Source organism: Macrobrachium nipponense, chromosome 43 (assembly GCF_015104395.2).
Source record: "Macrobrachium nipponense isolate FS-2020 chromosome 43, ASM1510439v2, whole genome shotgun sequence".
Classification (NCBI taxonomy): domain Eukaryota; kingdom Metazoa; phylum Arthropoda; class Malacostraca; order Decapoda; family Palaemonidae; genus Macrobrachium; species Macrobrachium nipponense.
The window spans coordinates 50,969,074-50,979,073 of record NC_061104.1 but is presented as its reverse complement, the minus strand read 5'-3'; positions in this window follow the sequence as shown (position 1 = coordinate 50,979,073).

Genomic DNA, 10,000 nt, shown 5'->3' with positions numbered 1-10,000 from the left:
CATCACCTTTTGACGTGAGAGTTCTTCCGTTTTCATCACCTTTTGACGTGAGAGTTCTTCCCGTTTTCATCACCTTTTGACGTGAGAGTTCTTCTCGTTTTCATCACCTTTTGAAGTGAGAGTTCTTCCGGTTTCATCACCTTTAGATGTGAAAGTTCTTTCGTTTTCATCACCTTTTGATGTGAAAGTTCTTCCGTTTTCTTCACCTTTGATGTGAAACTTCTTCCGGTTTCATCACCTTTGATGTAAATGTTTTTTCCATTTTCATCACCTTTTGATGTGAAAGTTCTTCCGTTTTCATCACCTTTTGATGTGAAAGTTCTTCCGTTTTCATCACCTTTTGATGTGAAAGTTCTTCCGTTTTCATCACCTTTTGATGTGAGAGTTCTTCCGTTTTCATCACCTTTTGACGTGAGAGTTCTTCCCGTTTTCATCACCTTTTGACGTGAGAGTTCTTCCGTTTTCATCACCTTTTGACGTGAGAGTTCTTCCGGTTTCATTAATCCTTCGACAGTCCTTAACATAGTCTAAAGCTAGGTTCAGAGTCTAAATTGTTTGTTATAAATTATTAATTTTGCGGTAGATAGATCAGAGATTCTTTGTAGTTTTCTTGGATTTTCGGTATCGATAAATTTAGTTTAAACGCTCCTTTTCATAGTAATAAACTCTCTCTCTCTCTCTCTCTCTCTCTCTCTCTCTCTCTCTCTCTCTCTCTCTCTCTCTCTCTCTCAGAAGTATTTATATATAAACATGCATCAGCTGTTAAGATTTTTTTTATTCTGTTGTGCAGAAAATGTGCTGACAGTGTTCTTCGAATTTACACAACCTCTTCTATTCACTGATGGCAAGTTTTCTTGCGAGAACATATAAAAAGACCCCGCTTATCTACAGTCCTTAACATAGTCTAAAGCTAGGTTCAGAGTCTAATTGTTTTGTTATATAATTTCGTTAAATTTTGCGGTATAGATCAGAGATTCTTGTAGTTTTCTGCTCTTTCCTCCCCTTATTCTGTTTCCTGTGTAGCTTTCATTAATCTCGCTTTTCGATTGTATTTTATTTCTCATGACTAATATTTTTTTTCTTTCACCTATACTTTCCGTTGTTTAATTCTCGTTATGCAAGAGAATCTTTGGGAATTTTTTCTTTAATATCAAGATGTCAGCAGATATTTATTTCATGACACATCATTACATTCCTTTCATAAATGTCTAATAAAGTCTGTTACTGCTTTTGTTAAGAGGTTTGCCTTGTGGGAATGTGGACTCTTCGGAGTTGATTATTCTGGGCTAAAGATGTGACGTTGGAAAGCCATTGCTAAATAATGGAACGCCATTCTGAGCGGTAATTCGCATAATGGATCTCTCTCTCTCTCTCTCTCTCTCTCTCTCTCTCTCTCTCTCTCTCTCTCTCTCTCTCTCTCATCAAGCCTTCACGCGGAAATCTGTATAAAGATTTTTATGTCTTAGTTCAAGCGGATTTTTGTGGTGAAAATTATGGATTTTCAGTATCGATAAATTTAGTTTAAACACGCTCCTTTTCATAGTAATAAAAAATCTCTCTCTCTCTCTCTCTCTCTCTCTCTCTCTCTCTCTCTCTCTCTCTCTCTCTCTCTCTCAGAAGTATTTATATATAAACATGCATCAGCTGTTAAGATTTTTTTATTCTATTGTATAGAAGATGTGCAGACATTGTTCTTCGAATTTGCACAACCTCTTCTATTCACTGATGGCAAGTTTTCTTGCGAAAACATATAAAAAGACCCCGCTTAACTTTGACCCTGTATATCCGCACTTTCAAGTTAATATCTGAAAAATTATGTGCTGTGTGTGTGTATATATATATATATATATATATATATAGAGAGATGAGAGAGAGAGAGAGATCGAGAAGAGAGAGAGAGAAGAGAGGAGAGAGAGAGAGGGGGAGAGGAGAGCAACCCGCATTTAGTACTAATAATCTAGTGGTTATCAACTTCATGCTAATAATTAGAGACCTGGGGTAGCTCGCAGCTGTAAAGCCAACAGTTTTGGATTGTTTTCTGACGAATGCTTTTGGCCTTGTTAATTTTGCTAAAGTTCCAGTGCTATTACTTCAGAACTGAAGTTCTTTCTCTAAGTTTTAATGTTTTCTTTCAAGTCCAAGTGATTTTATTTCACAAGTCCAGCAGTCTTTCTTCAGAGATTTTTTTTAAAGATTTCGGTGTTTTCCTTCAAGTCCAAGTGGTCTTTTTCTAGAAGTCCTGTAGTCTTCAGAGTTCTTTTAAATTTCAGTGTTTTTTAATTCTTAGTTAGTCTTTTCTTAGAAACCCAGCAGTCTTTCTTCAGAGTTTTTATTTCAAAGTTTTCTTTCAAGTCCAAAGGCCCCCATACACTGAACGACTGTCTGTATCGTTCGCAAAAACTCTGTGTATGGGCTTGTCTGAATGCAAAAGTGGGCGGAGCTTCGTGTCTGAAGAACGATCTCAGCGGGAATCTGTCACAACCAGGTTGCTGGCTTGCATCTTATGCATAGGTTTGTCTGCCGATATAAAACTATCGCACGCGTCTCTTCTACAGATGACGCCATGTCTTCTCGAGACAAAATCTTTGTTAAGACTGAAATCGGTGCGGAGATCGTTCATACTGTATGAATAGTGTGTGTAGGTCGATAACAGCAATCGTTCAGACAGTCGTTTAGACAATCGTTCAGTGTATGGGGGCCTTAATATTTCAATGTTTTTCTTTTAAGTCCAGTTAGTCTTGTCTTTTCTTAGAAGTACAGCAGTCTTTCCTCAGAGTTTTTTATTCCAATGTGTTTTTTTTCAAGTTCAAGTGGTCTTTTTTTTTTTTTTTACAAGTCTAGCAGTTTTTTTTTCAGAGTTCCGTTGTCCTTTAGAATTCAAGCAGTCATGACAGAATTGATTAGAAGTTTGGAGAGAATTTCAATTCTATTTTTGTAGAATTCCAGCATCAACTCTAGAACTTCGTCTTTCTTCAGAATTCTTTTAGTTCTTACAGTGATACAAGTTATTCCTCAGAATTCCAGTTGCGTATGTTTAGAATTCCTTTGAGCTTCCTTTAGAGTACCAGCCCTTTATTTACGATTCCATATGCCTTTCTTTTCCTTCGAATTCCATTTGCCTCTCTTTAGCTCATAATTCCATTTGCCTTTCTTTTGCTCCGAATTCCTTGCTTCACTTTGAATTCCATTTGCCTTCTTCCAGAATTCCAGTTCCCTTTCTTTTCCTCTGAATTCCAGTTCCCTTTCTTTACCTCCTAATTACATTTGCCTTTCTTTTGCTCCGAATTCCAATTGCCTTTCTTTACCTCCTAATTACATTTGCCTTTCTTTTGCTCCGAATTCCATTTGCCTTTCTTCTCCTCCGAATTCCAGGCGTGTCTGAATTACAGCTGCCTTCCGGAATCCCACCATCCCTCCGTTCATTTTCCAACGGCACCATTCCAGAACTCCAGCCGAGTTTCATTATCGTCCAGAAAACATTTTCCTATCCCCAGACGTCTTTCTTTACAATTCCAGGAGCGGTAGGAATCGCAGGAGGAGTTGGCTTTCCCCCTCCTCCTTCCTCCTCCCCCACTCGCCCCTTCCCCCCAAAAAAGGATCGAATACGCAGCAGGACCCACAAATGCGAGTTCCCTAATTAGCAATTAGGGGGTATAGTTTGGCACGAGGGCCACTGCACACTTTCTGGCAAGTGGATGTAGACGCTTATTATCTAATCTATAATAAGGCGGTTGGGGGCGAAGGTGCCAAGTGCGAAATTGTTATTTATCTTTGCAAGGGTTGGGCTCTCTCTCTTTCTCTCTCTCTCTCTTATCCATTAGTATTCATAATTTTACTTGACAGTACATGTAGGTAAGTGTCAGGCTGTGTGCTGGCAGTTACTATATATAATTTAATTCTATTGTTTTTTATATTTATATATATATATAGTATAATATATAATATATTATATATCTATAATATGTATAATTATATATATATATATACATATGTATGTATGTATATATGTATATATATTTATATATATATATATTATATATATATATATATATATATATATGTATGTATATATATATATATATATATATATATATATATATATATATAATTAGAGAAAACATTATGATTATTATGATTATTATTATTGGATTAATATTGTTATTATTAATATTATTATTATTATTATATTATTATTATTATTATTATTATTATAGTGTGCGTTTTTTTTTTTTTTTGTTGCTCTATCACAGTCCTCCAATTCGACTGGGTGGTATTTATAGTGTGGGGTTCCGGGTTGCATCTGCCTCCTTAGGGAGTCATCACTTTTCTTACTATGTGTGCCGTTTCTAGGATCACACACTCGTTCTGCATGAGTCCTGGAGCTACTTCAGCCTCTAGTTTTTCTAGATTCCTTTTCAGGGATCTTGGGATCGTGCCTAGTGCTCCTATGATTATGGGTACGATTTCCACAGGCATATCCCATATCCTTCTTATTTCTATTTTCAGATCTTGATACTTATCCAGTCCCTCTCTTTCTCTTCAACTCTGGTGTCCCATGGTATTGCGACATCAATGAGTGATACTTTCTTCTTGACTTTGTCAATCAACGTCACGTCTGGTCTGTTTGCACGTATCACCCTATCCGTTCTCATACCATAGTCCCAGAAGATCTTTGCCTAATCGTTTTCTATCACTCCTTCAGGTTGGTGCTCGTACCACTTATTACTGCAAGGTAGCTGATGTTTCTTGCACAGACTCCAGTGGAAGGGCTTTTGCCACTGAATCATGCCTCTTTTTGTACTGGTTCTGTGCAAGTGCCGGGCATTCACTTGCTATGTGGTTTATGGTTTCATTTTTCGTATTGCACTTCCTACATATGGGAGAGATGTTATTTCCATCTATCGTTCTTTGAACATATCTGGTTCTTAGGGCCTGATCTTGTGCCGCTGTTATCATTCCTTCAGTTTCCTTCTTTAGCTCTCCCCTCTAGCCATTGCCATGTGTCATCGCTGGCTAGTTCTTTAGTCTGTCTCATGTATTGTCCGTGCATTGGTTTGTTGTGCCAGTCCTCCTGTTCTGTCTGTCTTTCTCCTGAGTCTGTATATTTGTGGGTCTTCGTCTACTTTTATTAGTCCTTCTTCCCATGCACTCTTTAGCCACTCGTCTTCACTGGTTTTCAGATATTGCCCAGTGCTCTGTTCTCGATGTTGACGCAGTCCTCTATACTTAGTAGTCCTCTCCCTCCTTCCTTCGTGTTATGTATAGTCTGTCCGTATTTGCTCTTGGGTGTAGTGCTTTGTGTATTGTCATATGTTTTCCTGGTTTTTCTGATCTATGCTGCGGAGTTCTGCCTTCGTCCATTCCATATTCCTGCGCTGTATCTGATTACTGGCACTGCCCATGTGTTTATGGCTTTTATCATATTTCCGGCGTTGAGTTTTGACTTGAGTATCGCCTTGAGTCTCAGCATATATTCTTTCCTGATTGTGTCCTTCATCTCTGGGTGTTTTATATCCCCTCCTTCCATTATTCCCAGGTATTTGTATCCTGTCTCATCTATGTGTTTGATGTTGCTCCCATGTGGTAGCTTTATCCCTTCAGTTCTCGTTACTTTGCCTTTTTGTATGTTGACTAAGGCGCATTTTTCTATTCCAAACTCCATCCTGATGTCCCCAGATACAATCCTTACAGTCTGGATTAGGGTATCTATTTCCTTGATGCTCTTACCATACAGCTTGATGTCGTCCATGAACATCAGATGGTTAATTCTGTTGCCTCTTTTCTTGAGTTGGTACCTAGCATCCATCTTCTGAAGTACTTTTTGTCATGGGAATCATGGCTACTACAAAGAGTAATGGAGACAGTGAATCGCCCTGGAAGATCCCTCTCCTGATATTAACCTCTGCTAGTCTTATTCCAGAGCTTGTAAGTATTGTATTCCAGTTGCGCATTGTATTTTGAGGAAGCTGATGGTGTTTTCCTCTGCCCCATATATTTTCAGGCATTCTATTAGCCATGTGTGTGGTATCATGTCGAAGGCTTTCTTATAGTCTATCCATGCCATGCTTAGGTTGGTTTTCCTTCTCCTACTGTTCTTCATTACCATTTTGTCTATCAGGAGCTGGTCTTTTGTGCCCCTACACTTCCTTCTGCAGCCTTTCTGTTGGTGGGGGATGGGTGTTTGTCTCCTCTAGGTAGTTGTATAGCCTTTCACTGATGATACCTGTTAGTAACTTCCACATTATTGGTAGGCAGGTGATAGGCCTGTAGTTTACTGGCTATATTTCCCTTACTCTTGTCTTTTTTGTACTAAGGATGTTCTTCCTGTGGTCATCCATTTGGTGCTTGGTGATTTGAGATACAATGCTGGAGTTGTTCTGCTATTCGTGGGTGTAGGGCCTTGAGTTTTTGAGCCATTATCCATGGACTTCATCGGGACCTGGGGCTTTCCAGTTTGGCATTTTCTTTAGTTGGTGTCTGACTGTGTCTGTCGTGATCTCTGTGAATCTTTGTTTTATTCTCCCTGTTTCTTCTTCCTGACTTCCTGGAGCCATGTTGCATGTTTGTTGTGTGATACCGGATTGCTCCATATGTTTTCCCAGAGTCTCTTACTTGGTTCGGCTTCAGGAATTTCTGGGTGGTTGTCTTCCCCTCTTAGTTGGCTGTATAGTCTTTTCTGGTTGGTTCCGAATAGTTTGTTCTGTTGGTATCCCTTATTCCTGTTCATGTACCGTTGGATCTTATGTGCTTGGCCTTAAGCCTCTGTTTTACATCTTCTGTTGTGTTGTTTTAGTCCCCTCTCTTGTACTTTGTATTTCTCGTTGAGTTCCTCCTTGTTTTCTTGCTTCTTAGCCTTTTTTCTGCCATCTCTTTCAGTTTACTCAAGTCAGATCTCATCACCATGATTTGCTTTTCCAGGCGCCTTTTCAAGGAGGTTGCTGTTTTGGTTTCTGTTGGGTTGGTTGTGCTGGTGGTGTTGGTGTTCGAATCCCCATCAGTTCTGCTACTAATCTTGCTCCTGCATATGTCAAGTTATTTGTTTCTGTGATACTGGTGGTGTGTATTGTGCCCATTATTTCATTGACCTCACTTGTTTTCTCCCTTAATTTCTTGGTGTTGTAGGCTTTCATGGAGGGGATCTTTGTCTCTGTATCTGGCTCCATCCATTGTCTAATCTTTTCTACCCATTCCGTCCTCTCTGTTACCTCGTCAGTGTTTTCTTCGTTCGTGTCCGTGTTTGTGATAACTCATCCCCCTCCCTGTCCGGGGTTTCTTCTGTGACATCGTCTCTCAGTTCGTCTTCGTGTAATTCGTTGTCGTGTGACATTACCCTTTCCAGTTCTTCTCTTTCTGTTGGGGAGAGCCGTTTCTTTTTTCTTTATGTTCCTTACTTGGTCTGCCAGCCTCTGCTCTGTTTGGGTGGTGTTATTCCTCTCATTCCAGATGTTGACCAATCTTCTTCTATATCCTCTCTCCGTCGGGTTGCTTCTGATGTAGCATCTCCATATTTCCTTATTTTCTCTCTTGTCCATTTCTTCCTTTTTGCCTCTGTAGCTCAATCTCAGGCTGTGATTACTGTCGTTTGTGGTGATCAGTTGCTGGATGACGACCTCCAAGTACCTGACCGTCTTCCCCTTCAATTGGGTTGAATACCTGGTTGCCGGACGAAGCTCCTCTGTTGCCAGAGGTTCCATTTACGTCGTTGTGGTTTATTCCTTCATTTCTTTCCATCATTGCTGAGTTTTGCTATTTAACCCATAGCTGGACCCTACCCCATCAGGGATAGGTACTCATTTACAGCTGAGTAGACTGAGGAAATTATGGTAAAGATCCTTTCCCAAGGAATCAACGCCGAGGAGAGCGGTCACCCATCCAACGACTGACCAGTCCCAATGTTGCTTAACTTGACTTAAGTCTATTGAACGACCTAACCCACTCCTCCACGGCGCCACATATTATTATTATTTTTTTTTTTTTTTTTTTTTTGTTTTTTTTTTTTTTTTTGCTCTATCACAGTCCTCCAATTCGACTGGGTGGTATTTATAGTGTGGGGTTCGGGTTGCATCCTGCCTCCTTAAGAGTCCATCACTTTTCTTACTATGTGTGCCGTTTCTAGGATCACACTCTTCTGCATGAGTCCTGGAGCTACTTCAGCCTCTAGTTTTTCTAGATTCCTTTTCAGGGATCTTGGGATCGTGCCTAGTGCTCCTATGATTAGGGGTACGATTTCCACTGGCATATCCCATATCCTTCTTATTTCTATTTTCAGATCTTGATACTTATCCATTTTTTCCCTCTCTTTCTCTTCAACTCTGGTGTCCCATGGTATTGCGACATCAATGAGTGATACTTTCTTCTTGACTTTGTCAATCAACGTCACGTCTGGTCTGTTTGCACGTATCACCCTATCCGTTCTCATACCATAGTCCCAGAGGATCTTTGCCTGATCGTTTTCTATCACTCCTTCAGGTTGGTGCTCGTACCACTTATTACTGCAAGGTAGCTGATGTTTCTTGCACAGACTCCAGTGGAGGGCTTTTGCCACTGAATCATGCCTCTTTTGTACTGGTTCTGTGCAAGTGCCGGGCATTCACTTGCTATGTGGTTTATGGTTTCATTTTTTCGTATTGCACTTCCTACATATGGGAGAGATGTTATTTCCGTCTATCGTACTTTGAACATATCTGGTTCTTAGGGCCTGATCTTGTTGCCGCTGTTATCATTCCTTCAGTTCCTTCTTTAGCTCTCCCCTCTGTAGCCATTGCCAATTGTCATCGCTGGCTAGTTCTTTAGTCTGTCTCATGTATTGTCCGTGCATTGGTTTGTTGTGCCAGTCCTCTGTTCTTTCTGTCTTTCTCCTGTCTCTGTATATTTCTGGGTCTTCGTCTACTTTTGTATTAGTGACCTTCTTCACATGCACTCTTTAGCCACTCGTCTTCACTGGTTTTCAGATATTGCCCCAGTGCTCTGTTTTCAATGTTGACGCAGTCCTCTATACTTAGTAGTCCTCTCCCTCCTTCCTTTCGTGTTATGTATAGTCTGTCCGTATTTGCTGGGTGTAGTGCTTTGTGTATTGTCCATATGTTTCCTGGTTTTCTGATCTATGCTGCGGAGTTCTGCCTTCGTCCATTCCACTATTCCTGCGCTGTATCTGATTACTGGCACTGCCCATGTGTTTATGGCTTTTATCATATTTCCGGCGTTGAGTTTTGACTTGAGTATCGCCTTCAGTCTCTGCATATATTCTTTCCTGATCGTGTCCTTCATCTCTTGGTGTTTTTATATCTCCTCCTTCCAATTATTCCCAGGTATTTGTATCCTGTCTCATCTATGTGTTTGATGCTTGCTCCCATCTGGTAGCTTTATCCCTTCAGTTCTCATTACTTTGCCTTTTTGTATGTTGACTAAGGCGCATTTTTCTATTCCAAACTCCATCCTGATGTCCCCAGATACAATCCTTACAGTCTGGATTAGGGTATCTATTTCCTTGATGCTCTTACCATACAGCTTGATGTCGTCCATGAACATCAGATGGTTTAATTCTGTTGCCTCTTTTCTTGAGTTGGTACCCGGCATCCATCTTCTGTAGTACTTTTGTCATGGGAATCATGGCTACTACGAAGAGTAGTGGGGACAGTGAGTCGCCCTGGAAGATCCCTCTCCTGATATTTACCTCTGCTAGTCTTATTCCAGAGCTTGTAAGTATTGTATTCCAGTTGCGCATTGTATTTTTGAGGAAGCTGATGGTATTTTCCTCTGCCCCATATATTTTTAGGCATTCAATTAGCCATGTGTGTGGTATCATTATTATTATTATTATTATTATTATTATTATTATTATTATTATTATTATTATTATTATTATTGATATGTATGCTGCTTTATTTGTTGGAATTAAATTAGTGTTGGCCCTGTTCGTATTTTGGCCAGAATTCCTCAGAAGCAAAAACTTGCAATGTTGTTAGAAACAGGAAAAGATGCTTTTAAGCTTCGTGTCGAG